We start from the raw sequence: 24537 nt of genomic DNA on the forward strand, positions 1-24537 counted from the left end.
TTGATTAAAAGAAGCCTCTTCGTTAAACCATATATTAACCCAGCAGAGAAGGGGCTTAACTGCAACTAAATCGCTAATATATTTGACCCCCAGCTCCGCATGTACAGAATAGACGGATGTCCCCTGTGGCACTTTTAAAATCAGTCTTAAAAATGTATTGTGAATGATTACTAGCTTATTAACTGTCTTATAGCCCCACATCTCGCTCCCATACAAGGCCTTGGATAAACAAAATGACTGAAATAATTTTAAAATCTCCCCCGGGGACCATGTGCCTAATCTATGGGCATAATTTGCAATGGCTCCCAGGGCTTTATTTATGACCTTTGCCTTTTCTTCCTTCTGGTTATTCCACTTATTTAATCATCAAATAAAACACCCAGATAAGTAAAAGTCGGGACTTTAGCTATGCTAGCAGTGCCTGCCTTATAGGATTTTGTGCTATTCTCCCGGCGCCCTAATTCCATAACATGTGATTTATTAAAATTGGGTGATAGATCCAATGTATTCATGAAGGCGACAAACCCATCGATTAACACCTGCAATGCCCTGGGTGTTCGTGCTATAAGAACCGCATCATCCGCATATAGCAGGACTGGTACTGGTCTGGAGCCTACTCTCGGGGTATCTGCATGCAATAAAATCAGATGGGATTCTAACCCATTTATATACAATGTAAAGAAGAAGGCTTACGAGGATGCACCATGAGGCACTCCACTTGAGCATCTAAAACTGTCAGTTACTCCCCCCTCCTGTGTATAACGAATTACAGCTGATGTATTGGTGTATAAGGACATTAGTACATTTATAATAACTCTACCCCTATCTCCTCTAGTAGAACCCAAAGTTTACTGTGGTTTACTCCATCAAACGCAGCGGTAAGGTCCATAAATCCCAAATAGATAGGACCTGCTTTAGCGATTGTGTATTTTGAGATTAATAGGTAAAGATTCTGACATTGAACAACTGTTGATTTACCTGTTCTGAAACTATCTTGGACATCAGAGATGATTCCATTCCTCTCCACCCAATCCGATAACTTATTTAATAAAACCCTACCCATAACCTTGACTATCGAGTCTAACAGGGATTTGGGACGATAGCACTGTGGGTCGTCCCTGTCACCCTTCCTAAAGATGGGAACAATAGTAGCAAAATACCACGACTGAGGCATTTCTGTCCATGCTGCTGCATTTAAAACCTGGGTCAGAAATGGTGCTCAGACATCTACATTGTTCCTTAGCAGGTCAGGAGGGATCCCATCCAAGCCAGGAGCCTTGTTCCTTGACAATCCCTCGATGGCTAATATAACCTCATCCAAGAGGAAGTTAATCTCATCATCACATTTAAAAGGCACCAGATCATCAGTGTCTTGTTCTCCTTCTTTATGATTATAAACCATCTGAATGTGTGCCTTCCATTGATCCTGAGTTATATGATGAACCAATCTTGGTTTATCTGGGTCTGAAAAACAAGGACTGTTATTAACCTTCCAAAACAGGGTGCTATCCTTCGATTCACTTGCTTGAACCAGCTCTTCCCAGGCTTGATTCTGTAATAATAACCTCCATTCTCTTAGCACACATTTATAATTTTTACGTCAAGTAGCTACCCGGAGTTTACCAAGCGGTAACTCTTTCAATGCTGGTTGCAGATTCCTTAGCGCCTTAGAACACCCACTGTCAAACCATCCTGTGCTATCCGAATAGACCGTGAAAGCCAGCACAGTTAACAAGCCTGCCACTGTATGTACAATAGTGACAAAGGAACTAATTGCTGCTTTTTATAGGTTTACTCTTGCGTCCATCCTCTGTGCTGGCTCCTCATTGGTTGGTGCTCCCGGGACATCACTTGTGTTTTCTGCCCGGGAGCACCGGCCAACTACAGTTTAATTACGCTGTGGGTGTGTGTTTTTTCCTTTGGGGACTACTTTGTTTATTTTTCGGCCTCACCTAGTTCAGTGGCTTGCTTGTTACTGATGTTACTATATTCATTCAGCACTTATTCATGCATCCACGCACCCTGGCGTCGGCTTCACAGTCCAGTTCGGTCCCCTAATTCAACCAAGGTGGACTGTAGCTCGCGCTCTTGCTTTCTGGGGTACTTTTGAAATCTCGTCTTCTTTTGAGACAATGTGTGGGAACATGATGTCTGTGCTGTTTTACCTGTTTACATCTTTATGGACAGCCTTTATATGTATGACTAGACAGGAACTGAAAGGTGAGTGCTGTCTGGTTACTGCCCGCGGTTCCCATCATGCTCTCGCTGCTCCTCTGCGTCCCAGCACAGCACTTTCATCTGTTTCCACAACCCACCCCCACCACCCTCCTACGTCGGTACTTGCCTGTTATTAATATGCCCCCATAGCTGCTTCTTTACATGTATTTGAAATGCAGCATAAGTAGGTAAAAGAGGGTGTGCATAAGCCATGTTTTCCCTTCTGTGCATCAGGCGGGGAGGCATTATTTCGGAATATGAGACGTTATTTCGCATGCCATTACTTCGCATGCTATTACTACGTTGTTATTACTTAGCAATAACCGTTACTACGCAAATTTTTACTTCGCATACCATTACAATGAAAGTGTTAATATATGCGAAGTAAAAACTTACCTAGCAATAAGAATGGTATGCGGAATAACGTGTCATACTACCTTACACCTCTAAAACACTAAAACACTACCAATACATTAAAACACTACACTACCCTATACTACTGAAACACCACTACACTACCCTAAACCCTAAAGCACTACTAGAAAAGTTCACCCACCATTATTTTGCAAAGCACAAATTCAGCAGCTAGTCCCACCCAACACAGAAGACTGACACCATGGCCCCGGCGTCTCTGGTACAGGCGAGCTGCAGCTTGGCAGCAGAGCTAGCAATAAAATGAAGGTTGTTTTTTTCAGTGTAAATTACAATTTTACTTTATTTAAAGTTTCAATATGATTTGCACTTGCAGACTGCGCAACTATTTATTATTCACCAGACAGATAGTGAAAACTAAACCACGTGAGGCTGCGGAGGGTGGGGTTTCACAACAGTCACTCCAACTTGGATGGTTTATTGCTCCCTTGAAAGCAAATCCTTTGTCAAGAGTTGGACAGGCTGCTTTCATTTATGCAGTCGAGTTTCGTTCTGAATTTTGGCGGTGGTGCCTGTAATGTCCGGCGCGCGCGAGAAGTTCTAGCCTTCCGCGCTGCCGGGGTGCGCTAGCGCTGACGCGTGACGTCAGATGCTAGCGAGTATAAATAAAGAGGCGTGGCCTCGGCGAGTTAGTCGGGAGCTGCATGTAAACCATAATGTACCGGCTCCTGTAGTTATTTAGTGCGAGGGCGCAAATATGCAAATTAGCGCATTAACAACGCTACACTGGCGACGAGGGGTGTTTTGAGCCCTGCATCTGCTGTATGTGTCCCCACTGTGAGGTGCAGCTACCACCCATGTCTCCTGGGCCACAAGGGGGTGCCCACCACTCGTTTTCGACGAAGGGGAGAAACAGTCGGCTTCCATCGCACGCTGCGCACGTGCCAAGATGGCGTTGATTCCCGCCATTGAGCCATTTGTCGTTGACGGTGCCCCGTCGTCCTTTGCCCCGCGCTGGAGGGATTGGACAGACCGCCTACAAATATATTTTGAGGGGGCAGGCATCTCAAGGGAAAGGCGCAGAGCACTGCTACTCCACCTAGGAGGCAAAGACATCCACCGCATCTACAAAACCCTCGTGGAGGCGACGCCAAAGACTTACCTCACGCTGCTAAACGCTCTAAACGCCCATTTCGAACCCATGGCGAATAGAGACTATGAAAGATTTATCTTTCGTCAAGCCAAGCAGGAGGCAGAAGAGTTCCTAGATGCGTTCCACGGCAGACTGAAGGAGTTAGCCAGCACGTGTGGATTCCGAGATGAGCAGGAGGAGATCCGAGGGCAGATCATACAAGGGTGCTACTCGTCTAAGCTCCGGGTCACAGTCCTCCAGAAGGAAGGAAAGCCCCTAGCGGACATCCTCACTCTAGGACGGTCGAAGGAGCTCTCGCAGGCGAGGGCCTCGCACATGGAAGCTGCCCTGCATCGCCCCGTGAAGACTGAACAAGTACAGGTGGCGGAAGCGATGAATGTGGTACGGCCCAAAGTGAGACCGGCCGGAGGGAAAAGACAACCAGAGACAAAGAAGAAAGAATGCAGATACTGCGGCGGCCAGCCCCACCGCATGCAAGACTGTCCAGCCAGAGGGAAAAAGTGCAGCGCCTGCGGGTGGATGAACCACTTCGCGGCGGTGTTCAGGTCCACCAGAGTTAAGAAAGAGGCGGCCCATGCGGTGCAGGAGGGGGCGGATAGCGAAGACATGGATGATGACACCGAAGAGTACCCAGTCCACTTTGTGTTCGCGATCAACCAGCCACAAAAGAAGAAGCGCAGACTTCCAAAGTGTCGCATCTTGGTCCAACAACAGGAGGTAAAAGCGACCATTGATACCGGGGCGTCCATCGAGCTGATGGCCGCCAACGTCTACCACCAATTGCGCACCAAACCTCCGCTGCGAGAGGCAAAGATCCGAGTATTCGCGTACAGCCAGAAGACGCCCATCCCTCTCATTGGGTGTTTCAAAACGGAACTGCAACATGGGGAGAGGAAAATAAGCACCGCCATCTATGTCACGGAAGAGGGCAGTGGGATGCTGCTGAGTGGGCAATCGGCCGAAGAACTGAGACTGTTATAGTTTGCCATGGCGGTCCTAGAGGAGGAGCTGGATACCATCATGGAAGAGTTTGGAGAAGTCTTCAAAGGCATCGGGTGCCTGAAAGGGAAGGAAGTGTCCTTACATATCGATCCATCTGTCCAACCAGTGGCGCTGAGGCACAGGCGAATCGCGTTCCATCTGAGGCAAAAGGTCGAGGAGGATCTGGAGGCTCTGGAGAGACAAGGCCTCATAAAGAAGGTCAGCGGGCCAACCCCATGGGTATCCCCGATCGTCATCGCCAGGAAGCCGAAACAGCCAGGACAAGTCCGCATCTGTGTGGATATGCGCCTCCCCACCGACGCAGTAAAACGGGAACGACACCTGACGCCCACCATTGATGACATCTTGGGAGAGCTGAACGGGGCCAGGTGGTTTTCGAAAATGGACCTACGATCCGGCTATCATCAGCTGCCACTCCATCCAGACTCACGGTACATAACCACTTTCTCCACACATGTGGGCCTCAGACGGTATCGGCGTCTCAACTTCGGCATCTCAAGTGCCGCCAAGGTATTCCAAAATACCATTAGAGAAGTCCTCAGCGGGCTCCCTGGAGTGCTCAATGTGAGCGACGACCTGCTGATATATGCGTCAACCATAGAGGAACACCACCAGCGGTTGAGGGGAGTCCTCAAAAGGATCCAGGAGTCAGGCCTGACCCTGCACCGGGAGAAGTGCCAATTCTTGCAGACCAAGATTAGTTTCTTCGGGTACACATTCTCGGATCAAGGAGTGGCCCCAGACCCGGATAAGGTGAAGGACGTCCAAGAAGCCCCAGCCCCAACAAACATCTCGGAAGCCAGGAGCTTCTTGGGCATGGTCAATTTCTGCGGCCGTTTCATCCCTGACCTCTCCAACCTCACCAAACCCCTCAGAGAGTTGTCCAAGTCATCGACCACATGGCAGTGGGGCCCGGAACAAGACAAGCGTTCCAAGCAACGAAAGCTGCCCTTTCGTCGGACACCACCTTATCGTACTTCGACCCTGCAAAGCCCACCAACGTGGAGGTGGACGCAAGCCCTTTTGGTCTGGGAGCAGTGTTAGCTCAACTGCAGAGCAACGGAGAGTGGGCCCCCATCGCCTACGCGAACCGGTCCCTGACCGAGACAGAGCAGCGTTACTCGCAAATCGAGCGAGAAGCCATTGCCATTCACTGGGCCTGCAGACACTTTCATGTATATGTGTATGGCCACCACTTCACGGTGGCAACGGATCATAAGCCCCTTATACCTCTCTTCCAAGGGTCCACATCTAAACCACCACCCCGGATCGAAAAGTGGATACTCCAATTACAAGGGTACGACTACCGGGTGGAGTACAAACCGGGGGCCATGAACCCGGCGGATTATCTGTCTAGGCACCCGCGGAAAGCCACCACGGAAGAAAGGGAAGAGGCCGAGGACACTGAGGAATATGTCCGGTATGTGACGGAGCGGTCACGACCCCTTCCGATGAGCCTAGCTGCAATCATAGAAGCGTCAAGAGGCGATGAATGCTCGGGGGATTGGAGAGCAATCCAAGAATCGCTAAGTCGGAGGACACCCCAAGCCAAACTGACACTGGAATCCATTTTGAGAATAAAGAGTGAACTGTCCGTCGACGGCCAAGGATGTCTTCTACGAGGCCCTAGACTGGTCATGCCGGCCAGCCTTGCCCAGCAAGCAGTAGACTTAGCCCACAGGGGGCATCAAGGAATGGTGAAAACTAAGGGCAGGCTCAGAGCCAAGGTATGGTTCCCTGGCATGGACGCTATGGTAGAGCAGACGGTGAGAACCTGCACTTGGTGCCAAGCGGCAGGACAGCCGGATCGCCCTGACCCAGTGGCAACCGAAGCAAACCCCCAGAGGCCGTGGGAGTGCATGAGTGCCGACTTCGGACACCTCCCAGATGGACGTTACGCACTAGTCATCATCGATGATTTCACCAAATATCCAGAGGTCGAGATAGTGGGGAGCCAGACAGCCAACGAGGTGATAGCGAAATTCGAGAAAACCATCGCCACTCATGGCATATTTGAAGTGGTCAAGACCGACAACGGACCCCCCTTCCAAGGGCAGGAGTTTGCAGAGTACCTCAAGAGCTGGGGGATCCATCATCGCAAGGTGACACCACGCTGGCCCCAAGCCAATGGAGGGGTGGAGAGGTTTATGCGGACACTCAATAAAACCATACGCATAGCCGTGGCGGACGAGTCTCCATTGGAAAGGGCGATCTACAGTTTCCTGAGGGAATACCGGATGACACCCCATGTCACAACGGAGGCAGCACCGGGAACGGCCACCATGGGAAGAATAGTGAGTGACACGATTCCCCACCACCCGACGTGGGTTCCGGTACAAGCCAGTAACGAGAGGACTCTAGCCAATCGGACGCGCTCGAATGATCAAGCCAGCCGACGGAGGGGAGCTAAGGAGTCCACGATCCAATGGCAGGACCAGGTGTATGTGAAGGACCGCAATCCAGGAAGCAAATTCAGACTCCCGTTCGAACCACGACCATGGATCGTCACCCGCCGGACAGGCACGATGGTGACCGCCCAAAGAGGAGCTGAAACTGTTACCCGAGATGTGTCCTTTTTCAAGAAAGTCCATCCTGGGACACCTTCACGCCCCGGGGCCGACCCAGAGGGACCAAGCCCCGACCAACTGAGTGGAGACCAAGAGGGGGAAGAAGGTCCGAGCGAAGATTGTGACTCCCAGTCCCTACTAGCCACACCTGGGGGTAACCAGCCCGGCTGCTCCCCATCCCGGGAGGAGCATAACACCCCAAAGCGCAGGACCCCCGATGTGGCCCTATCCAGAGGCAGCCAATCCCGCTACAGTCTGCGGAAGAACCCCGCACCATCATCCCAGTTGGCGGACTATATGGTGTAACCTGCAAAGACAGGCAGACTGGTAACAGATTCATCGTTCATTTGCATTTTGTGTTTATTGGTTGATGTTTTTGATAAAGGTTGGAAGGAGTGTAATGTCCGGCGCGCACGAGGCGTTCTAGCCTTCCGCGCTGCCGGGGTGCGCTAGCGCTGACGCGTGACGTCAGACGCTAGCGAGTATAAATAAAGAGGCGTGGCCTCGGCGAGTTAGTTGGGAGCCGCGTGTAAACCATAATGTACCGGCTCCTGTAGTTATTTAGCGCGAGCGCGCAAATATGCAAATTAGCGCATTAACAACGCTACAGTGCCCTGGAGGCGCAGAAGCCTGAACAGGACAGTACCACATAGTGAAAAGGAACAGGCAACGGTGACTAAATGTGGGTACTCTGCAAGATGAACTCTATTGCTACTTACTGGTCAGCCAGCCCCTGCACCACTCTTCGTTGGTTTGCACATAGACCCTCCCATTACGCAACTCAAGTGGGGTTGATCCAGTGCTCACATGACTGCAAGGAAGAAACTTTTAAACTTTACCAAATTAAGTTCAAATGCTCACATTTGCATACACGCAGTTTAGCTTCATTGGTTTTCATTTGCTTCGGCTCATGTTTTATGATTGTTGTAGGAACGGCTGGCCATTTTGTTTCCCCTTTGAAGTGTCATCTCCATGAGGCATTTAAGCTAAATTCGGACAGCTCCTTTACCGGTCTTCTGAGCTTGTTTTCCTATTTAGTGAATGTTGTCCGGGACCTCCTTTTGTGACTGCTGTTCTGGGGGGTGAGCCGGGTGTGTTTTGCAGACACCTTGGAGAATGTATGAGCGGCATATCAGTATTGGTTCATCAAAGCGTCTGAAACAATGTGAAAATAGTAATAAGTTTTTTTCCTAGAGATGGTTCTTCTTTCACTGCACTGAACAGGAATGTCTCATTTCTCATAGCCACTTTTAAATGGGGTGCGAGTCATGGAGAATTGTTCCTTGAAAGTATTACTTCCTATTCAAGTGATAGGCGATGGCTGTGAGCAATCAGAGGTTTGGGGGACCTAGTAGGGAGCACTCCACCAAAGCATAAAAAGTCTGTAGCTTTTCATGTTCACCATTGCTTAGCAATTGATTTTTTTTTTTGGTGCTTGTACCTATGCGCGTATGTCTAGGCCTCCCCAATTACCACACTAACCAAGGCTTATGTTGGAGCAAATAGGAAAAACTGTGCTTGCGGTTTCGGCACTGGTAGAGCTGCACTTTGATAGCAAGTGTTTGGTAAAGATTTTTTTTTTATATTGTTTGCTACAAATGTGACCTTCATGAATGTGTTTTTTCTGGGAAATTTTGTAATATTAGAAGCCTATTTAGCTTTTGTTTGATTATCTGTGCCATTTTCCTTGTATTTGTGCACCATGTGTATTGTGTTGCTTTTTGTGTAATCTATTTTGTGTTTTCTTTTTTAGTGGGGTATTGGTGCTTGCTGTGTCTGTACAGAGTAGGTGCTGGTGAGTCTAGCTGCCTCTGGCAAGTGAGTGGTATTGTTTTACAGTATATAGGTCTGTGTGTGCTTTGCATTGATAGACTTTGCCTTGCTACTGCTATATGCTTGTAGTTTTTCTTTTAGGTTTATAAATCCACACTTTGTTTATTACTTTTTTATACACTTTGGGTACTGTTGACTTATTTGTCAAGTTATTTGTTTAACTAAGGATTATGGCTAGCCACAGGATGACCGCTCAGCAGGTTGTTGGGATGCTTTTCGAGTCTTCTTCTGACCATGATTATGAGACTGACTCTGCATCTGAGGCAGAGGAGGGAGGGGAAGATTCAGGCAGTGAGTTGTCTCTCCACATGGAATCATCTGATGATGAAGCTACTCTCAGTACGGATGAAGTGCCTGTTTTAGAGGAGGACACTGATGTTTTTCTCGATAGTGCAGCAAGAGGCATCTGGATTGCAGCCTGAGTCTGCGAGGCTTCCTATTGGAATTGCTGGACTATGGGTTGACCCAAACATGGTGCAGCCGGTGCTGCCTGTCTTTAATGGTGTTGCAGGGTGTAGAGTGAATTGTGAATTTTTTTTGCCTATAAATTTCTTTCAGTTGTTTTTGGACAAGGTATTTTTGGCTATGATTGTTGAGCAGACTAATTTGTATGCTGAACAGTATTTGAGGGACAACAGTGCCAGGCTTAGGACCCACTCTAGAGCTACCCGGTGGACTACTACAAATCTGGCTGAGCTGAAGAAGTTCTTGGGTTTAACTTTTTTGATTTGCCTGATTAGGAAACCATCTCTGTCTTCATATTGGTCTACTAATCCCTTGATGGCAACAGCTATATTTCCTGCAACCATGAGTCGTAATCGGTATTTGCTTCTTCTTCGGATGCTGCATTTTGTTGATAATGCTTTTGCATTGCCCCGCGATCACCATGATTGTGACCGTCTTTTTAAGGTTTGGCCTGTCCTTGATCACTTAGTTGATCAATTTTCTGAGATCTATGTGCCCTGGAAAGAAATAGCTGTGGATGAGTCTTTGGTTCTGTTCAAGGGTCGATTGGTTTTTAGGCAGTACATTCCTAGCAAGAGGGCACGCTATGGAATTAAGTTGTATATGCTGTCTGAGAGTAGTACTGGATATGTCTATAATTTCAAGGTCGACACTGGTAGGGATACCAGTATTCACCCCCTGGTTGTCCGTCCACTTTTGGAGTTGCAGAGAAAACTGTGTGGGAACTGAGCAGAGGACTTTTTAACAAAGGCCACCATTTATATGTAGATAACTTTTACACTGCTGTGCCATTGTTCAAGGAATTGTTCAAAGTGGACACTGTTGCTTGTGTCACAATCCGCTCTAACCATAAAGGTTACCCAAAAGAGCTGGTTTGTAAAAAACTTGTGAAGGGACAGTGCAGTGCCTTGCATAGTGACGAGCTTCTAGCTCGGAAATTTTCTGACAGGAGAGATGTCTATATGCTGACCACCATCCATGATGAAAGTACTTCATCTGTGACTCTTTGGGGTCAGGTTGCTGAAGTGCGCAAACCTGTGTGCATTTTAAACTACAATAAGCACATGGGTGGTGTAGATCGAGTAGATCAGAGGTTGGAACCTTACACTGCAGTTCGTAAGGTGTACGTTTGGTATATGAAGTTGGCTATCCTTTGTTGTATTTAAGGATTGCTCTCCAGAGTCAAAGATGACATTTGTTCTGTTTCAGCAGTCTTTGATAGGCAGCTTTGTTTTAGTAGAACAGGCAGGAGTTCCTAAAGAAGCAGTGGTGGAGGATGTGGCTAGATTGAAAGATCGCCACTTTCCTGATCACCTTCCTCCCACGGCTAAAAAAGACTTTCCCGCTAAAAAATGTAGAGTGTGCGCAAAGAGGTGTGCAGAAGGAGAGTCGTATATACTGCCCCTATTGCCCTTCTAATCCTAGGCTGTTTAGACCCACATGTTTTCAATTGTACCACACACAGCAGAGTTTTTGGTTACAACCATGAGCATAAAAGTAAAGTTACAGGTCTGTATTGTTTTATATTTTTGTTCAGATTTGATGGTTGGCAAAAGTGTGTTGTATTCAGTTAGAGCTGCTGTGCTTGTAGCTAAAGGTTTGTATCTATTGCCAATTGGTTTGTGTTTTTTTTTGCTGCATAAAATATGTGATGGCAGTGTGTGTGGACTGGCGCTTGGCTGGCGGTGTGCGTGGACTGGTGCTTGGCTGGTGGTGTGCGTGGACTGGTGCTTGGCTGGCGGTGGGCGTGGACTGGCGCTTGGGTGGCGGTGTGCGTGGACTGACACTTGGCTGGTGGTGTGTGTTGACTGGCGCTTGGCTGGTGGCGTGCGTGGACTGGTGCTTGGCTGGTGGTGTGCGTGGACTGGCGCTTGGGTGGCGGTGTGCGTGGACTGGTGATTGGCTGGCGGTGTGCGTGGACTGGCACTTGGCTGGTGGTGTGTGAGTAGTGACTTACTGCTGGTCACTACACACACTGCTAGCCAAACGCCACTCCACTTAAATTGTACCACAAACAACAGAGTTTTTGGTTACAACCATGAGTATAAAAGTAAAGTGACAGGTCTGTATGGTTTTATATTTTTGTTCAGATTTCATGGTTGGCAAAAGTGTGTTGTATTCAGTTATCAAGCTGTTGTGCTTGTAGTTAAAGATTTGCATCTATTGCCAATTGGTTTGTGGGTTTTTTTGCTGCATAAAATATGTGATGACAGTGTGTGTGGACTGGCGCTTGGCTGGCGGTGTGCATGGACTGGCGCTTGGCTGACAGTGTGTGTGGACTGGTGCTTGGCTGGTGGTGTGTGTGGACTGGCGCTTGGGTGGCGGTGTGCCTGGACTGGCGCTTGGCTGGTGGTGTGTGTTGACTGGCGCTTGGCTGGCGGCGTGCGTGGACTGGTGCTTGACTGGTGGTGTAAGTGGACTGGCGCTTGGGTGGCGGTGTGCGTGGACTGGTGATTGGCTGGTGGTGTGCGTGGACTGGCGGTTGGCTGGCGGTGTGTGAGTAGTGACTTGCTGCTGGTCACTACACACACTGCTAGCCAAACGCCACTCCACACAATCCATCAGCTGGTGTGGTTGTAGTCTCAGGAATGTGTACGTGTGAAAGTGATGGGCCCTTGAATGGCGCTGTCTGCTGATGTGAGTGTTTTAATGTGATGGGCCCGCGGCTGGCGGTATGAATGGTTTTGAATGCGGCACACATATGAAAGGAGTATGAATGGCCTGTAAAGAGGTTGGTGCCTTGTCGTGGCTTTACAGCCCACGAGCTGCGAGTTAATGGTTCAGTTTCTCATCCTTTCAATTATTAACAGTGCATTTAATTTTTGTGAAATCTCTGGTTAATACAACTGTATATACTGAACCATCACTCACCCTCGTGCCAAATCCAACCAGTATGTCTGTGTGCTTGAGGAATAGGTGGTTGTGCAGAAATATTTGTCTTTTCTGTCTTTCTGCAGCAGGGTGTACCTTGCCCCTTTTTGTGAATGTTGTAATGTGTTGGTTTCGTGCATGGTGGTGTGAATGGTCTTGTGTGTATCATGTATGAAAGGTGTGTGAATGTCCAGTAAAGCGGCTGGGGCCTTGACGTGGCTTTACAGCTCACGAGCTGCAAGTCACTGGTTCAGTTTTTTGTCCTTTCAATTATTGACAGTGCATTTCATTTTTGTGAAAACTCTTGTTAATAAAATGTTATATACTGAACCATCACTCACCCTTGTGCCAAATCCAACCAGTATGTGTGTGTGCTTGAGGAATAGCTGGCTGTGCAGTAATCTTTGTCTTTTTTGTCTTTCTGCCAAGGTGTACATTCCATCTAAGAATAACCTACCAACTGTAGATATTGTCATAAACTAAACACCCATGGGAGTATATGGTGATGTCTCTCTTGTGCATCCCAACAAGTTATCTTACCCACAATGGTCTGCAAACCTCAAAATGTGTCTATCACATTTTCCTTGCAGTATTATGCCAAACTTGTCATGCTGCCGAAAGAAACAACAAATTTCCTACCCCCCACTGACTTTCTCTAAGTATGCCAATAGAAATGGTACCTCACTCGCGTGGGTGGGTCAAAAACCTAGTGAGGCGACATCAAAATTACCTATCACAAACCAACCTGGTTTTCAAGGGGGGTCCAATGAGTTTTTTTGGCCCCGGGCTCGTCGGCCATCTAGGGAAACCTACCAAGCCCACACATTTCTGAAAACTAAACACCTGGGGGATTCCAGGGAGGTATTGCTTGTGTGGATCCCCAATGTTTTCTTACCCAGAATCCCCTGCAGACCTCAAATTTACCTGAAAAAGTAACTGTTTCCACACATTTTTGTGTGGGAAAGTTGTGGCATCACTGGGCTGACACAAATTTCCTACCACCCAGCGTTACCCTGGGTCTCCCGATAAAAATGGTACCTCACTCGTGTGGGAGGCCCAAGTACCCGCGACAGGCAAGGGCCCAAAACATATTGAGGCGACATCAAAATTGCCAATCACAAAACGACCTAGTTTTGCAAGGGGGGGGGGTCACCTGGGTTTTTGGCCCCGTGCTCGGCGGCAAGCCATGGAAACCTATCAAACCCACACATTTCTGAAAACTAGATACCCAGGGGATTCCAGGGAGATATGGCTTGCATGGATCCCTCAATGTTTTCTTACCGAGAATCCCCTGCAAACCTCAAATTTAGCTGAAAAAATCACTTTTTCCACACATTTTTGTGTGGGAAAGTTGTGGCATCACCAGGCTGACACAAATTTCCTACCACCCAGCCTTCCCCCAGGTCTCCTGATAAAAATGATGCCTCACCCGTGTGGGAGGCTGTAGTAAGGTCCCAGATTGGGAAAGAAAGAATCCAAACACGTTTCAAGTAACAGAATCCAAAATATGTAGATTTATTCTGAGACATGGAAACCCACGACTGAGAAGTAGCGAGATCTGACATGAAGACACATTAGAACTTAGAACGATGAGTTAACCCTTTCCGTGCTCATGACGGAACCACTCCGTCATGAGCCACGGGTGCGCTGTGCTCATGACGGAGTGGTTCCGTCATGCCGCGGCCGTTGGCGGCCGCTCCGCCCACGCGGCGCTAATTCCCCGCCTGTGCGGGCGATTAGCGCAGTGGGCGGAGACATGACAGAACCACTCTGTCATGAGCACAGCTCACCCGTGACTCGTGACGGAGTGGTTCCGTCACGAGCACAGCGGCACCGCAACTGCCCCCAAACCCCCCCAGCGCCGCGGCGGAATTCCTGCCGCGGCGAAGGGGTTAACATTCTACCTACATCACAATACTAGATATAACCCCATCATTGCTAATAACACAGATACACATTTCTACCAGTTACCACTTACCACACACCCCCCATCCTATAACATATAAGGAACTAAAAAACCATTTAGTATTAAACAAAATCATTTGAGCGAAAAGGTAAAGTTCTAACACGAGAACTGGTTCTCACTTGTTTACAATCCCCAGAAACATTGGAAGAAGTACTGGAGTCAAAATACCGAGAATTATCAGGATTACGAATCACATTGTCCCCTCTATCTTGTAAAATAGATGAGGACAAATCAGAATTGTTCTCACCATCCTCCCTCACTGAAGTCAACTGACCCAAGTCAAACCAATCTTTTTCAGGATGAGTTTGAAACTTGTTAAGAATGATTTTTGCCTGTTCATTAGTCAATTTGATTAAAGTATTACGATTCCACCAGCCCCTATCTTGTAAGAGAACAGACATACGAGCAACTTTCATGACCTTCACAAGTTCCGTGAACTTAGACTGACCTTTTCCTACTTTAATAGGTTTTTTAATAAGAACCCAATCACCCGATGACAACAGGACTTCCTTCACATGATTTCTTACGTCATAGTTTCTTTTATAGCAAGCTTGCTTATGCTCAACATGTTTTCTAATTCTTTGCAGATCTAAACACACACCATAATCAATTTTATCGGTCAACCAAGAAGGATTGAGAGAAGATATAGGTCTTCTACCTCTGAGTAATACATATGGTGAAACCTCGGTGGTAGAATGGGGAGTGGTATTATAACTCCACACTTTTTGACTGATGTAACGCGATACATCTAACTTGTTAGAAATAGCAGTTTGAACACCCTCTTTTAATATTTTGTTGGCACGCTCTACTAAGCCATTAGAAGATGGACTGTATAGGGGTGCAAGAGTGTGATTAATCTGATTCTGCCCAAGAAAATTCTCAAATTCTTTGGAAACAAAATGAGTACCATTGTCAGTGACAATTTCCTTTGGTAATCCTTCGATCAAAAATATGCGTTGCAAGAAAGTAATGACTGAACAAGAATCAGCATGCCTTACAAATGCAAAATAAAGCCATTTGGAAAAATAATCAATAACCACCGCTAAGAATTTCGCATCATTCCCTAATAAATTGAACGGGCCCGAGAAATCTAACCCAAGCTTCTGCCAAGGTCCTTTCGGCCACTCAACAGGACTTAAAGGAGAGGTGGAAGAATGCCAATGCTTATCTGAGCATAAACACTCAGGACATTTGTCAATGAAGGATTTGACTTGATTATCAATCCCAGGCCACCAGTAAGTTTCTTTAATTTTACGATCCGTACAAGAAACACCCAAGTTTCCTTTGTGGGCAAGCAAAATTATTTTGTCCCTAATACCTTCAGGTGGAACAAATTTGTCCTGTCTATCAAGTATATCGTTTACAATAGACAGTTCATGAGCAATCTAAGAGAACGACTTGTCTTGTAATGACATACTGCGATCACAAGGCCACCCCTGAACTAAAAATCTTTTGACTCTGTTTAAACATAAATCCTCATTATAGCATTTAACCCATTCTTTTTCGGAAAGATTAGCATCTTGCATTACATCCATCATGGAGAAAACACAATCATAATCTTGATTGTACGATTGATTCTTAACAAGCTCATTATCCTCAATTGGTAATCTGGAAAGACAATCTGCTCTTATATTTTTACCACCAGGTATGTATTTGATGTCAAAATTAAATTCCTGCAATCTTGCTTGTAATCTAATTAACCTTGAGGAAGCCTTATTTGAAGTACTGTCTCCTAACATATACATGAGTGGTTTGTGATCAGTATACAGTTGGAATTTTGATCCCCATATATACATCCTGAACTTTTCTACAGCCCAAGAGCAAGCCAAGGCTTCACGCTCGATAGTGCTATAATTCTGTTCAGCACTGCTTAAAGTTCTAGAAGCAAAGGCCACAGTGAACTCTTTTCCTTCTACCATTTGACTGAGTACTGCTCCCAAACCCTTAGAGCTTGCATCAACCGTAATGATACAACAACATCCATGCGTGAAAGATCTGATAGCAGGAGCCTCAAGAATTAACTTCTTGACAGAGTCAAATGAACATTGTGTAACATCAGACCAAACGTACTTCACATTCTTTCTCAACAAGTCCCTCAAAGGTTGTACGATAATAGCAAATCCCTGTACAAAACGTGCATAATACTCACTCAAACCCAAAAACGCCCTTAAAGAATCCTTATCTTTAGGTATGGGAGCTTTCTCTATAGCATTCAGAAGGGAAGATTTTGGTTTTATTCCCCCTTTTGATATATTGTGACCTAAATAGTCTACTTGCTCTGCTATGAATTTGCACTTATTTTTATTTACAGTCATGCCATACTTTTCTAATTTCTGTAAAACCTCTTCAAGTAGAACATAATGGTTAGCAAGAGTTTCAGTATGGATCAAAATGTCGTCTTGAAACGCTTGTATCCCAACACAACTACCAAACATTTGATCCATTAATCGTTGGAAAACACTAGCTGCAGAAGCTAATCCAAACGGCAGACGTTTGTACATGTAAACTCCAAAAGGAGTCACAAAGGTAGTCAGATGTTGAGATTCTTCTGATAAAGGGATCTGGTGATATGCTGAGCGCAAATCAATAGTGGTGAAAAACTTGCTACCCCCTAACCTGGCAAGCATCTCTTGAATACGTGGTAAAGGATGACAATCCACTATTATGTTGCGGTTCAAAACCCTTAAATCTGCACACAGACGAATCTCGACGGAGCTCTTGCGTGCGACAACAGCAGCCGATACCCATTCAGATGACTCAACAGGTTTGATAATATCCTGAGCACACATATCTTGAAGAAGTTTGTGTAAATCATCTCGAGCTGAAAGTGGAACAGGCCTACACTTTTGAATAATTGGTATAACATTTTTTTTAAGTCTGATAGTATGTTCAAAACCCTTACAAAGTCCCACTTTATCAGAAAACACATTAAGGTACTTTGAAAACAAATTCAGTAAAGTAAAATTCTCCAGATGCTCAGATTGTGAAGGACATATAGGTTCTTGTAAAGACGCGACAAGAGGAAGATCCCCTAAAACAATGGGTTCAGCATGACCTGTTCTAAGAATCATACCAAATTTCGCTTGATCCTGCCAACCCAGAATGTCGCGACCATTGAGCGCCACATAAATTTTGGTGTAGATGAGTCGATCCTTAAATTTGATTGAGTCACTAAAATAACCAAACACAACTATGTCAAATTCGCCAAAGGCTTTAGGATTAACATCAGTTGGTTTAAGGATAGATTCACACCAAAATTTATCAAACGTCCTTTTGTCTAAGATAGTTATTGGCGATCCCGAATCTGCCATAACATTAATTTCAATAGAGCCAATCAAAACATTACATATGGGCCTTTTGCACCTTTTGTTATCACTCTGTAAAACATTAATTTCAATTGAAGAAAGAATATTACTCATCCCCTCAGTCAGCGTATCCTCATCTACCTTGAGGAAGTTAACCTTATTTTTGGGTTTGACAGCTTTGCATACTGTATAAAAATGGCCTATCTTTTTACACGTATTGCACCTTTTGCCTTGTGCAGGACAATTTGCATAATTTCCCAAATGAAACTTTGAGCCACACCGTAAACAGGTACCTCTTTTTTCAAAAGGTCGATTCACTCTTGGTCTATTGCTAACAGCATTAACCTCATCATTATCAATTGTGCAAGCTATAACTTTCGAATTTTCCGAAAGTTTGTGAGTATCCTGTGCAATTATTTTTGACGAGACAACAGATCGTTCAATGCTTCGTGCTAATTCCATTACCTCATCAAGTGACGGATTTTTACATGTTAAAATCATTTCTTGTATCTTTTTGTTAAAACAATTGAATACAAGTTGGTCACATAAAGCAGTATCTAAATAGTTACCAAATTGGCACTTAGAGGCAAGAACACGCAAAACAGCTAAATAATCTTCAATTGATTCCTCTTGGTCCTGCTTGCGTTTGAAAAACATGTGACGTTCAACCATACCCGAAGGCTCATCAACATATTGTTTACCCATTCTAGTAAGTGCTTCAGTGAATACATTCCAATTTTCATCTCTGGAAGGGGCAGGTACAACCGGTAAGTTATCGAAAACTTCTTGACCAGCATTACCTAGGTGATTAAAAACAGGGCTTTTTTCCTTGCAGCCGGATACTCTAACGCATCAATAGCTTCAAGATAATTTTCAAAATCTCTGTACCACTTATGCCAAGGAGTGATTGGTTTACTAGCCTTTTCTAAAAATGGAGGTGGTTGCATGACGTTATTTGAAGAAGAAGAAGCCATCTTAATAATAAACAATGTAAAGAGGAAATAGGTATTGAAATTATGGAGTGCTTTTGGAAATAAAAGAAAATAAAAGAGAAAAAAAACTCAAATATATATATATTTGACAGTACGTAAATTCTGAGTCAAAGTCTAGGTACTAAAGTGTATAAGAGTCCCCAATTACAATTGAATACCTGTAAGAGAAAGTATTATCCTTTGAGTAAAATCCACAGAGAACTGTTGAAACGTTTTGACTATGAATGTGCTTTTCATTCATTACGTGAACGAAGATAATAGTGTACTAGCAATCGCCGAGTTGTCATGGTGATCCAAGATGGCCGTAGCGACGTGAAAAGCGTGATGATGATGCCGCACTTGCGTGATACGTCGTTTACGTGAAGTTTCTCTGATGATAGACGCGTTCAAACGAACAAGAGACGAACAAATGCGTGCGCAGGAGAACACCACTTGAAGGAGGCGAAGCGGCGCGCTCAGGAATTCCAGGCTGCATTCAAAGGAATACTACAAGGCAACGGCCTAACCAACGAAGGTAACTTACAGTTGATGTGCGATCCCTTTTGATTAGAATTACACCAGTTACAGTTTTCGTTTTTTCAAATCGTACATGCCAATACTCCGTGAATGATTCAGCCCTTTCCTCAATAACAACAGGTTCGTCAGCAATCCAAATGACACAGTGGAAAAGTCCAAATACCTCAAATCCACTCGAATCCGGGACGAAAACAGAAATGTCTCAAAGGAAGCATGAAATGATGCCCAAAAAAAAAAATCCACTCAACAAAATTCTTGAAATCAAAATCTTAACATCTAAATTCCTAGGTCGGTGGGTCTCACAAGATCAGCAATCGTCGCCAATAATTGTAGTAAGGTCCCAGATTTGGAAAGAAAGAATCCAAACACGTTTCAAGTAACAGAATCCAAAATATGTAGATTTATTCTGAGACATGGAAACCCACGACTGATCCAAACAGAGAAGTAGTGAGATCTGACATCAAGATACATTAGAACTTAGAACGATGAGTTAACATTCTACCTACATCACAATACTAGATATAACCATTGCTAATAACACAGATACACATCTCTACCAGTTACCACTTACCACAGAGGCCCAAGTACCTGCAACAGGCAAGGGCCCAAAACGTATTGAGGCGACATCAAAATTGCCTATCACAAAACAACCTGGTTTTTGCAAGGGGGTCACCTGGGTTTTTGGTCCTGTGCTCGGCGGCCAGCTAGGGAAACCTACCAAACCTACACATTTCTGAAAACTAGACACCCGGGGGATTCCAGGGAGGTATGGCTTGCATGGATCCCCCAACGTTTTCTTACCCAGAATCCCCTGCAAACCTCAAATTTAGCTGAAATAATCACTTTTTCCACACATTTTGTGTGGGAAAGTTGTGGCATCATCGGGCTGACACAAATTTCCTCCCACCCATCGTTTCCCCAGGTCTCCCGATAAAAATGGTGCCTCACTCGTGTGGGAGGCCCAAGTACCCGCGACAGGCAAGAGCTCAAAACGCATTGAGGGGACATCAAAATTGCCTATCACAAAACGACCTGGTTTTGCAAGGGGGGTCACCTGGGTTTTTGGCCTTGTGCTCGGTGGCCAGCTAGGGAAACCTAGCAAACCCACTCATTTCTGAAAACTAGACACCCGGGGGATTCCAGGAAGGTATGTCTTGCGTAGATCCCCCAACGTTTTCATACGCAGAATCCCCTGCAAAACTCAAAGTTTGCTGAAAATATCCCTTTTTCCACACATTTTTGTGAGGGAAAGTTGTGGCATCACCGGGCTGAGACAAATTTCCTACCACCTAGCATTCCCCCAGGTCTCCCAATAAAAATGGTGCTTCATTCATGTGGGAGGCCCAAGTACGCACGCAAGGGCCCAAAACATTTTATGATAGGCAATTTTAATGTCGCCTCAATACGTTTTGGTTGAACCCATCCTGTTCTTTAGGAGCCAGGGGGAACCCAATGATGAAGAATGCCACTACTAAAGTGGGTGAGGGTTATTAAAAAATGGATGCTTCTCTTTCCTCATTCCTATTCGAGTGGTGCTTAGATTCGGCATGTGATCTCACTTCCTCCTTGCACATATATTGAAGCTTTAGAGGGGATATGTATAGGTCAGAAAGAGTCCAACAGCACCAGCAGAGTTGTGAGAAGTCACTTATGACCCTGAGACTTCAGAGAATAGGAGAAGGCAGCAGGACGAACATAGCAGAGCAGGTAGCAAAGTGACAATTTCTCCTAAAGCACAGCAATCAGCAGGTAGCAGGCAAACACAGCAATGCAGGTAGCAAAGTGGCAGTCCCTTCTACAGCACAGCAGCTCTTCTTCCAGGCTCAATGTCCTTGGTTCCAGTAAAGTTCTGATTTGGTGGTCAGGGGTCCAGTAGGTATACCCAAAGGTGCCCTTGAAGTGGGAGGGACATCAAAGAGGTCTTTAAAAATCACAAGGTTCCTGCCTTTCTTGACCTGGCTCCAGACTCACTACAGGGGGGTATGCAGCTCTTTGTTTGGGGACAGGCACAGCCTTCTTCAGATGCAAGTGTCAACTCCTCCCTCTCAATCTACCTCAGAAAGGCCCATCAGTCTGGTAATGGGAATGCAAATGTCATACCCCAGATCCCTTTGTGTGACTGTCTAGAAGGAATGCACAAAGTCCAGCTGTAACCTAAGCTGCCACCCAACCCAGACGTGTATTCAGAGACAGGCAGAGGCACAGAATTGTTAAAGTAAGAAAATGCCAACTTTCTAAAAGTGGCTTTTTCAGACGCGCAATTTAAAATCCGACTTCACTATCAGTTGTGATTTCAAATTGTGAGTCCAGAGACACCAATCTCATTCTTCTCCCAATTGGAAATTACACTTAAAAGATGTTTTAAAGCAATTCCAATGTCAACCACTGGGACAGATGGGCCTTGCAGTAGTGGAAAATTAATGTAACAGTTTTTCACTACCAAGACATGAAAAACTTAAACGTATGTGTCCCACCTTATAAATACACTGCACCCTGCCCATAGGGCTGCCTAGAGCTTTCCTTAGGGGTGACTTTTACGTAATAAAAGGGAAGGTTTGGGCCTGGCAAGTAGGTTAACTTGCCAGGTCAAAATGGCATTTTAAAACTGCACATACAGGCTCTGCAGTGGCAGAACTGAGACATGTTTACAGTGATACTTAAGTGGGTGGCACAATCAGTGCTGCATGCCCACTAGTAGCACTTTACTATTGACGTATAACTAAATTAAATATAACAGTTCTGAATAAGTCAATGTTACCATGTTTAGAGTACAGAGCATATGCACTGTAGCAATGGTGAGCAGTGGTAAAGTGCCCAGAGTCCTAAAGGCAACAAAAACAAGGTCAGAAAAATCAGAGAACAAAGGCAAAAAGTTTAAGGGTGATCCTGCAGAAAGGTCTGGGTCCAACAGTGACACTCATTTCTTTACAATGCCTTATGAACAATGGCTATTGCCCCAGTGGCATCTTCAATGCATTTATTCCTAAGTTTCATGGCTTCTCCCAACAGATCCCAGGTGTCCTTTTGTCACACATTCCAGTACATACACGGATTTCTATAAAAGGCTTGTCAGTGTAAACAATTCTAGTCAACTATCCATAATGTTTCAGCAAGCGAAGTAGATACGGTATTGTGTAGGCCCTAGTTCTATTTTAAATTAATTAAAAGTTTGGTTCATCCTTCCAGCACAGAGGGTTTGGCCAATCTCTAATGGAGCAGGGTAATCAGTGTGCATGGGTACGACTGAAACCGCAATTTTTACATCATGCTATGACTGATTTAATCAATCAATCAATCAGAACATTTGTAAAGCGCACTACTCACCCGTGAGGGTCTCAAGGCGCTGGGGGGGATGCTGCTACTGCTCGAATAGCGAGGTCTTGAGGAGTCTTCTGAAGGTTAGCAGGTTCTGGGTCTGCCGTAGGAAGATGGGGAGGGTGCTCCAGGTCTTGGCGGCGAGTTGGGAGAATGATCTGCCACCGGAGGTCACTCTTCGGATGCGGGGGACAGTGGCGAGGGTGAGGTCGTGGAGCGGAGCTGGCGGTTGGGGGTGTAGAAGGTGAGTCGTCTGTTGAGGTATGCTGGTCCGGTGTTCTGGAGTGCCTTGTGTGCGTGGGTGAGGAGTTTGACGGTGATCCTCTTGTTGACGGGGAGCCAGTGCAGGTCTTTCAGGTGGGGTGTGATGTGGCTGCGGCGAGGGATGTTGAGGATCAGGCGTGTAGAGTCGTTTTGAATGCGTTGAAGTCGTTTCAGGAGTTTGGCCGAGGCTCCTGCGTAGTGGGCGTTTCCGTAGTCCAACCTGCTGCTGACGAGGGCCTGGGTGACCATTCTTCTTGTTTCAGTGGGGATCCACCTGTAGATCTTCCGGAGCATGCGGAGGGTGTTAAAGCAGGAGGACGAGACGGCGTTGACTTGTTTTGTCATGGAGAGAGTAGAGTCGAGGATGAACCCCAGGTTGTATGCGTGGTTGGTGGGTGTTGGTGCTGTTCCCAGTGCAGTCGGCCACCAGGAGTCGTCCCAGGCCGAGGGGGTGGAGCCGAGGATGAGGACTTCCGTCTTGTCCAAGTTTAGCTTCAGACAGCTGTTCTTCATCCACTTGGCGACGGCTTTCATTCCTTTGTGGAAGTTGGTTTTGGCGGTGAGGGGGTCCTTGGTGAGGGAGAGGATCAGTTGGGTGTCGTCGGCGTAGGAGATGATGATGAGGTCATGTAGTCGGGCGACGTGGGCGAGCGGTGCCATGTAGATGTTGAACAATGTCGGGCTGAGGTATGAGCCCTGGGGTTCCCCACAGATGATCTAGGTGGCTTCGGAGCAGAAAGGGGGAGGCGGACACTCTGGGTTCTGCCGGAGAGGAAGGAGGTGGTCCAGTCCAGAGCCTTGTCACGGATCCCAGCGCCGTGGAGGCGTGTGCGAAGTGTGGGGTGGCAGACAGTGTCGAAGGCGGCTGACAGGTCCAGGAGGATGAGGGCCGCGGTTTCGCATGTTGTCCAGCAGGGCCCTGATGTCATCAGTGGCAGCGATGAGGGCAGTTTCGGTGCTGTGGTTGCTGCAGAACCCGGACTGGGACGGGTCCAGGATGCTGTTCTCCTCGAGGTAGCGGGTCAGTTGTCTGTTGACGGTCTTCTCGATGACCTTCGCCGGAAACGGGAGCAGGGAGATGGGCCGGAAGTTCTTGAGGTCCTTGGTGTCCGCCTTGGTTTTTTTGAGTAAGGCGTTGATCTCGGCGTGCTTTCAGCTCTCTGGGAAGGTCGCTGTCTGGAAGGAGATGTTGATGGCTTTCCGGAGGTGGGGTGCGATGGTGGTGCTGGCTTTATTGAAGATGTGGTGTGGGCATGGGTCTGACGGAGATCCGGAGTGGATGGTGTTCATGATATTGATGGTGTTGTCATCGTTTATGTTGGTCCAGGAGAGCAGGGGATCAGTGCGGATGGTGGCCGTGGGGACGGAGGTCTCAGTGGTTGTCGGGGCAGTCCTGACGTTGAAGCTGTCGTGGATGTCTGCGATCTTGCAATGGAAGAAGGTGGCAAGGGAGTTGCACAGGTCTTGCGAGGGTGGGATGTCGTTGGCGTTGGAGCTGGAGTTGGAGAGTTCCTGCACGATGTTGAAGAGCGCTTTTCTGTGGTGTGCATTGTTGTCTAGGTGGTCTTCAAGGAGGCCCTTTTGGTGGATCTGATGAGGTGATGGTGTCTGCGGGTGGTATTCTTGTAGGCTGCGTAGCTGTCCAGCGTCTGTTAACGGTGCCATTTCTTCTCTAGCTTTCGGCAGGTTTGCTTGGAGG

General features: G+C 46.5%; 1 protein-coding gene across 1 annotated transcript in view; it reads right to left on the reverse strand.

The window, feature by feature from the left end:
- Window positions 1-24537, reverse strand: part of GPR153 (G protein-coupled receptor 153) — a 561014-nt gene that overhangs the window by 173171 nt on the left and 363306 nt on the right. The gene's annotated exons all lie outside the window — the stretch shown is intronic.

This window comes from Triturus cristatus, chromosome 1_2, assembly GCF_964204655.1.
Source record: "Triturus cristatus chromosome 1_2, aTriCri1.1, whole genome shotgun sequence".
Lineage (NCBI taxonomy): Eukaryota > Metazoa > Chordata > Amphibia > Caudata > Salamandridae > Triturus > Triturus cristatus.